The sequence below is a fragment of the Cebus imitator genome, unplaced genomic scaffold (genome assembly GCF_001604975.1).
Source record: "Cebus imitator isolate Cc_AM_T3 unplaced genomic scaffold, Cebus_imitator-1.0 Scaffold46, whole genome shotgun sequence".
Classification (NCBI taxonomy): domain Eukaryota; kingdom Metazoa; phylum Chordata; class Mammalia; order Primates; family Cebidae; genus Cebus; species Cebus imitator.
This window is the reverse complement of record NW_016107361.1, coordinates 4,276,791-4,285,089: the sequence shown is the minus strand read 5'-3', so window position 1 is coordinate 4,285,089 and position 8,299 is coordinate 4,276,791. Positions and strand designations below refer to the sequence as shown.

At 37.5% G+C, this 8,299-nt stretch overlaps 1 protein-coding gene across 1 annotated transcript in view; it reads right to left on the bottom strand.

Moving 5' to 3' along the window:
* The window catches only part of PJA2 (praja ring finger ubiquitin ligase 2), a 68,428-nt gene extending 60,593 nt beyond the window's left edge, over positions 1-7,835 (bottom strand). The window contains exon 1 of the mRNA XM_017527223.2: positions 7,672-7,835. The gene's annotated coding sequence lies outside the window, so the exon portion shown is untranslated. The remainder of the gene's footprint in view (positions 1-7,671) is intronic.
* Positions 7,836-8,299: the final 464 nt, after the last annotated feature.

Here is an 8,299-nt window from a genome sequence, read left to right as displayed (position 1 = left end):
GTTGCGGTGAGCCGAGATCGCGCCATTGCACTCCAGCCTGGGTAGCAAGAGCGAAACTCCGACACAAAAAAAAAAAAAAAAAAAAAAAAAAAAAAGTTATTTGTGAGACAATCTTCAGAACTTTGTTACCAGTAGACCTGAAAGTGCAAGAAATATGAAAGGAAGTTCTTCATGCAGAAGGAATAAGCACTGGAAAAGAGGCTACTATAATAAGGAAAATGACTTTTAATTTAACTTAACTACTGCAAATTCAAATTTCAATAGCTACACTGGCTAATGACTTTCATACTAGACAGCACAGGAATAAAACAAACATTACAAGGTATATGCATTTATGGCATTTGTGAAAGGTAAGACAGTAAGATAAAAAATAAGGATAAATTGTAAATATTCTGTTGTAGAGCTCTGACACTACACAAAATATGGTATGGCTGGGTGTGGTGGCTCACACCTGGAGGCCAAGGCGAGCGATCACCTGAGGTCGGGAGTTCAAGACCAGCCTGACCAACATGGTGAAACCCATCTTTATAAAAAACAAAATAAAATAAATGTGGTATAATATTTCTCCAATATGGTCTATTATTAAAGATGTATAATATAAATCAGAGAGAAGCCAATAACTTTTTAAAAGAGAGACAAAATAAGTGTAAGTGATTACCCAATGGTGAAGATAAAATGGACTCAAAAACAGGGATCAGAGAGCACATAAGCAGAAAACAATTAAGGTCCTAGATTTAAATCCAACTACATCAACAATTATATTAAATGTAAAAAGTCTGAACACTTCAATTTAAAAACAGATTTTTCAAGATGAATTTTAAAAGGTTATCCAGAACAAACTGACTTTCATAAAAGACAGATTTAAAGGATGGAAAATAATATATAATACAAACACTAAAAAAGCTGGAGAGGCTATATTAATATTGGATAAAGTAGACTTTGGAATGAGGAATACTAAGAGATAAAGAGGGCATTACATAATGATAAAGGAGTTAGTTCACCAAAAAGGTTTAACAATCCTAAATTTACATACACCTAACAGGAGGTTCAATATACATGCTGCAAAAACAGAGAAGGAGAAATAGAAAAACTCACCATTTTACTTGGAAACTTCAACTGTTCTCTCAATTATCAACGAAACAAGTGAACAAAAATTCAGTAAGGAAACAGAGGGCCTAAAAAGCACTATAAATCAACTTGACCTAACTGGCATTTATAGAATACCCCACCCCTAAACAGCAGAATACACATTATTTTGAAGTGTACATGGAACATTTACTGAGATTAACCATGTTCTGGTCATAAAACAAACATCAAAGAATTTAAAATAAATTATATAAAGAAAGAGACATGCAAAGTCATCAAATATTTGGAAATTAAACAGCAATCTCTATGGGTCAAAGTGGAAGTCACATAAGAGCTTAAAAAAAAATCAGTGCATCAAATCGTGTGAGCACCTCAGGTAGCGCTTGGAAGGAAAAGAAAAAAGGTCTCAAGTCAATGAACTAAGCATACACCTTAACAAATTAACATAGAGGAATTTAAACCCAAAGCATACTGAAAGAAATAGTAAGGAGCAGAAATCAATAAAAATAAAAATTTTAAAAAGCAATCAAATAAAAAGTTGACTCTGAAAAGATTAATAAAAAAACCTGGAAGCAAACAAATAAAAACGAGAGATGTCACATTGCTAATAACAAGAATAAAAGGAAAGACATCACTATAGATGTTTTAGGCATGAAAAGAATAATTAAGAAACAACTTTATGACACTGAATAAAAATGAAGACAAATGCCTTGAAAGACAAAAACTACTAAAGCTCATAGAGTGAGTGAAAATGACTCATACAGTCAAAGACTAAAAAGCTTTCAAGAAGAAATAGATAACCCTAATAATCCTGTATCTATTAAAGCAATTGGACTTATCCTTTGAAACCTTCCAACAAAGAAAACTCTAGGACCAGAAGAGTTCACTTGCAAACTCTAAAAAAAATTTATAAAACAAATAATACAAATCCTAATAAAAATTTTTTCAAAAATGTAAGAAGAAACACTTCCCAACTCTATGAAGCCAGCATTACATCAAAAAGTATCATTAATGAACATAGATGCAAAACAAAATATTTCACCAATTTAAAAAAATGATAGTAGACAATACACTGTCACCAAATGAGGTTAAACCAGAGAATGAAAGATGATTCAACATTGAAAAATAAGTTAATGTAATTCATCACATTAACAGAGCAACCAACCATATGATCATTTCAATAAATACAGTAAAAACACCTGACTAAACTCAACATCCACTCACGATAAAAACAAAAAACAAAACAAAAAAACAACCTTTTAGCTGGGCATGGTGGCGTGCACCTGTAATCCCAGCTACTCAGGAGGCTGAGGGAGAAGAATCGCTTGAATCTCGGGGGCGGAGGTTGCAGTGAGATGAGATCATGCCATTGCACTCCAGCCTGTGCGACAGAGCAAGACTCTATCTCAAAAATAAAAAATAAAAAAGAACAAAAGAACCAAAAAAAAAAAGACCTCCCAGCAATCTAAGAATAGAATGGGAACATCCTCAATGTGATAAAAGGCCACTTGTCTTAGTCCATCAGGACTGCTGTAACAAGCTCCCCATAGGCTGAAGTGGCTTATAAATAAAAGAAATTTATTTCTCACAATTCTGGAGGCTGGGAAGTCCAAAATCAAGGTGCTGGTAGATTCAGTGTTTGCTGAGGGCCACTTCCTGGTTCATGGACTGCAATTTTTTCACTGTGTTCTCATATGGTATAACGGGATGGGAGCTCTCTAGGACCTCTTTTATAAGCAAACGAATCCATTAATGTAGGCAGAGGCCTCATGATCTAATCATGTCTCTGAAACCCTCAAGATGGGTTACATTTCAATACTATGAATTTTGGAAGGGACATAAGCATTCCATCCATAGCACCACTCTATCACACTCAATAATGAAAGACTGAATTCTTTCTTCTTAAGATCAGGAACAAAAGAAGGATCTCTGCCTTCACCACTGCTATTCAACATCATACTGGAGGTCTTAGCTAGTCTAATAAGAAAAAAGACGGAGGGAGTTATATACAAATTGAGGAGGAATAAAACTGATCTATATTTGCAAATAACACGATTGTCTGCATAGGACAATTCCAAAGAATCTACAAAAATTTACTAGAATAAATACATTTAGCAAGGTTTCAAGAATCAAAGTCAACATCCAAAAATCAACTGTATTTTTAAATATAGTAGTAAACAACTGTAAACTAAAATTTAAGAAAATTATCCTTTATAATAGTATCAATTATTAAATATTAGATATAAATCTAACAAAATGAGCAACATCTTTATGCTGCAACTACAAAATGCTGACAAAGGAAATGAAAGACCTAAATAAATGGAGACAACCTGTGTTCATGAATTGGAAGACTCAAGATGTCAATTCTTCCTAAATTGATCTATGCATTCAACACAAGCTAAATTAAAAGCCCTTCAGGACTTTTTGTGGAAACCAAGAAGCTGCCTCTAAAAGTTTTACGGTAAAGCTAGAATAGCCAAGGCAATTTTGAAAAAGAATAAAGTTCAGTGAGTCATACTGCCTAATTTCAACACTTACTATAAAGTTAAAAAAAAAAAACAAAAAAAAAACACATGACAACTTCAAATTAGTATTAGCAAAATTATAGGCACAAACATCAAGAGAATAGTACAGAAAGATTCACATATATGGTCAACTGATTTTTGACAAAGTTAATTCAATGAGGAAAAGAAAGAAGTCCCAACAAATGGTGCTAGAATTACATATACATTTGAGAAGAAAATGAGCCTTGACCCTTATTACACACCGTATATGAAAACTAACCCAAAACGGATAATGTACCTTGACATAAAAGCCAAAACTAGAAAACTTATAGAAAATCATAAGAATAAATCTGCATAACTTTGCATTAGGCAAACAGTTCTTAGAACACAGAAGCACAAATCATAAGAAAAAGTTGATTAGCTGAATTTATCAAAATTAAAAGCTCTTCTTTTAAAGCTAGGAAAATGAAAAAAAAAAAGGCTTCAGATTGTAGCATGTATGTGTTTATGTCTCTGTGTGTCAAATGAGTTGTATAAAGAATGTATTAAAAAATGCATACAATTCAGTAAGACAAACTACCCATTTTTTTTTAAATGAGCAAAAGATGTGAATGGATACTTCACAAAAAAAGACATACACTCGAGCAAATTCTCACACCGTCAGTCATCTGGTAAACGCAAATTAAAATCCCAGTATGATACTACTACATACCCACTAAAACAGCTAAAATTTAAAAGACTGAAATAACCAAATGCTGAGAATGATGTGGAGCAACTGCAACTGTCATAAACTGCTGCTGGATATGTAAGATGGGACAACCACTCTGGAAAACAGTTTGGCAGTTTCTTATAACATCCCCTTATCATACAACTCAACAAGTTCCATTTTTAGGTATTTACCAGGAGAAAAAAATGTCCACAAAAATTCAGAATAAATGAATGTTCACTGAATAAATAAATGTTCAATAAATGAAGGTTATTAATAACAGCCCCAAACTGGAAACAATCCAAGTGTCTGTAAACAGGTGGACTGGTCAAAAAACTAGTAAATCAATACCATGGACTACTATTCAGCAATAAAAAGAGATGAACCAGTTAAGTATAGAAAAACATGGATAATCCTGAAAAACATGCCAAGAGAAAAAGCCAGATACAAAGAGTATATATTAAATAATTCCACTTATATGAAATTCTAGAGAAAATGATACCAATTTATGGCAACAAAAAGAGGATGAGTGCTTTCCTAGTACTGAGGGTGAAATTGTGATTGACTGTAAAATGCAACTTTGGGGAAGATGAAAATATTCTATATCTTAATTGTGGTATGAAAATATTCCACTTTTTTTTTTTTTTAAAACATCCGACTTTTGACCGTGGTGGTGGTCACAGAGTACACATGTGTCAAAACAAAATACACTGTACATTTCAAATAAGTACATTTTATTGCATCTAAGCTATCCTCAATAAGGTTGATTTCCTATGAGGGTACTCTCACAGGAAAATATAAACCAGGGAATATTGGTGATGCCCACATATACCTACCTCAAAAGATGTCAAAAAATATACATAAGAAAACTCATTTATGGTTTTTTAAAATGTCAAAAACAGCAACAACAACAATATAATCATCTTGGAGAGCCAAGACTAGAAGGAAATATTTTAATATTGGAGGCTTTACCAGAAAGCTTCAGTAAACTTCATAATTAATGCTAAAACATTAGAAGCATTCCCCTTTAAAGTAAGAAAGACCATGTTTTCAGCTATCAGTGCTATTAGCTTTTATCTGCCAGGGCTCAGTATCTTATAGGATGTGTAACTGCAAAAGCAATGAGAAAAACATGTAAGTTACAAAAATTAAAAAGGAAACCACAAAACTATGACTATCTCCTGATAATCAACTCAATAAAATAATTTGATACATAATCAACAGAAAACTCAAAAGCTTTCCTATAACTAGAAAAAAGAGAGAGAAATGTTACTGAAAGTCTCCATCCACCACACCAATCAAACCATAAAATAGCTAGGAATACTGGGAAGAAATGTTACACATATGAAGAAAAACTGTAACTTACCCTAAGAATATAAAAGAAGATGTGAATAAAATGGAGAGGCCACATTCTGAGGAGACAGACTCAATACTATAAAGTCCAGGTCTCTCCAAATTAATCTAAAATTTCAATATAACCTTATTCAAAACAGCTAAGGATTTTTAGTTGAGTCTAAAGTTTATCTATAAGAAATGCATAAGAAACAGCAGACAATATTTTCAACAACAGTAATAAAGAGGGAGAAAGGGTTATCAAAATTTAAAATATGCATAATCTTTAACTGAGCAACTCCACTTGTAGAAACCCATGCTTCAGAAATAATCACACATAAAGGAAGTTTACTGAATTGTTTTAACAGTGCTGACTGAATCAGGATGCAAGCAGGACCACAAATGGAAGCTGTACCTTTTACTTTACATTCTTACACACTGTTTAATTTTTTTAAATCAAGGAAGAGTTAAAGTTTGCTATTAAACATCGATCAATAAATTGGAAAACTATTTTCATTACAAATTATTTGTGACAGCAAAAAGAAACTGCAATTAATTTAAATGTCTTTAAATAAGGGAATAAATTACTTATAGCCCATTCAAATTGATGAGATACCAGTTAGCCTTTTAAAAAGTATTAGGGAGACCTATATTTAACAAGGAAAGATGTTTAAGATATAATTAAGTCAATAAGCAAGTGGTATGCAAACATGTTTGTTATAGCCTCCCTCAAAAAACAAAACAAACCTTTACATGTACCTGTATGTGTTTAGAAATATATTTGTAAGAGGATTTTGAAAAATGAACACTAATCTATCAACTTTATCCTGGAGTGGGACTGGGGGATGAAAAGAAATATCCAAATTTTACCTAACGGTCCGTTATTTATATTGTTGACATGTACACCAAATTTGCATGTCTGTAATGAATTTTTAAAATTAAGTGGTTATCTCATACAAAAATGACATGAATCCCAGAAGACAATCACAACACTGAAAAATATAGATTAAACGTTTATTACTGTTATCCTCAGGTTTATTCACATACACTTCAAATGATCTGTAGCCTTCGGCAAAGGTGACTGCCATTTTAAAGAAATGTGACCAAATATTACATGATAAAACAGAATACATTAAGCCTGTAATGAAAATTTTAAACTTCACAGAACCAGCAGACTCCAAAGAAGCGCCTATGCGGATGTAAATGTTTTTTTTTTTAAATGTCCAGAGAGAGAACTCTCAGATTAATCTTCCTGCAAAATGACTATTTATCACCTCCCCTTTGCTTCAACTTGGTCTGAGCGTCTTTAGGCTCACCATTTTGAATGTGCGCAAAATGATTAACAGTCATCTGAGAGAGGCCAAATTAAAAGTGCATCTGCGAGAGGACCTCTGGCCTGACATTGCTAACTGGGAGCAGCCCTGGAGGAAGGGTGCTGATCCCAGGAGTAGAGCGACTGCTGCGGCTCCTGTGAGCTATCTGCGTGCCGAGCCTCACTGACAATCGGGGAAAATGCAGACGCCCAACAGAACGAATACGGCAACGGAAGGCTCCTCGGGGGAGGGGGGCTGCAGGCCTGTGGCGTAGTATGGTTCCGCTCTACGCAGGGTGACTGGAAACCAGCAGAAGGCGGGTGTGAGGTGTTGGTTGCGGGGCACACTCTTAGACAGTGGCGAGTGTCGGGGGAAGGCAGCGGGGTCCTTGGCCAAGTCACCAAGGACAGCAAAAGCAGCAGCGGGAAAGAGCGGCAGCGGAGACCCCGGATACTAACCGATGTCATCCGTCGGGGGTTGGCGGGCGCGACGGTCCCGGACAGGAGCGCGGCCCGAGTCAGGGCTGGACAGGGCCCAGAAGGCGAAGAAGGCCTCCCACGGCCATCAACCCCACCCACCATGGCCGGCGCAGCGGGCCAGGGACAGGCCTCACTCCTTCCCGAGGAAAGAGACAGAGAAACTGAGGCGCTGAACGCAGCAATTTCCACGCCCCGACCCCCACATTCACGACAGCGGAACAAGCCAGATTGAAAAAAAAAAAAACCCTCACCGAAATGTGCAGCGGCTCCGGAGCGAGAACAGCGCTCGAACCTCCACCCGCCACCACCGCCTTCTTCTCCGCCTCCGACTCCTCCCCCGCCGAACGCGCAGCGGCTGGCGGCTGGCGGCTGCGGCGGCGACGGCGGCGGCGGCGGTGGCGGCGGCGGCGGAAGCAGAGGCGGTGCCGGTGAGTCCCGCCCCTTGCGCCTCGGTGGAGGCGAAGGCGGAGAGTACGCAAGCCCCGCCCCCGTGGCAGAGCTGACCAATAGACGTACAGGGCTTCTGCTGGGGGACAATCCATACGCCCAATCGGAACCTGAGGAGTGGGCTCACGTCAATGGTTGGGACGTGGCAGAAAAAGGGAAAATACTTGGAAGGTCTCTACGGCCTGCTCCCCCATATCCCTCAAGGGGACGTCACCAATTGGCTGAAGAGCGGAAAGACGAAGCCGACTACGTCCCCGCCTAGCAGGGCCCACCTCCTTTCCCTGCAGCACTGCGACGTTTGGGGAGGGGGCGGAGCGCTGTGTTGGAGCTGAAACAGCGCGGCCTTTTGTGGTTTGGGCTGAGAGAAAAGGGCGGGGTCTTAGGGAAAGGGAAGGGGGTGTGGAGAACTAACAGAAAGACTGGCGCAGTTAG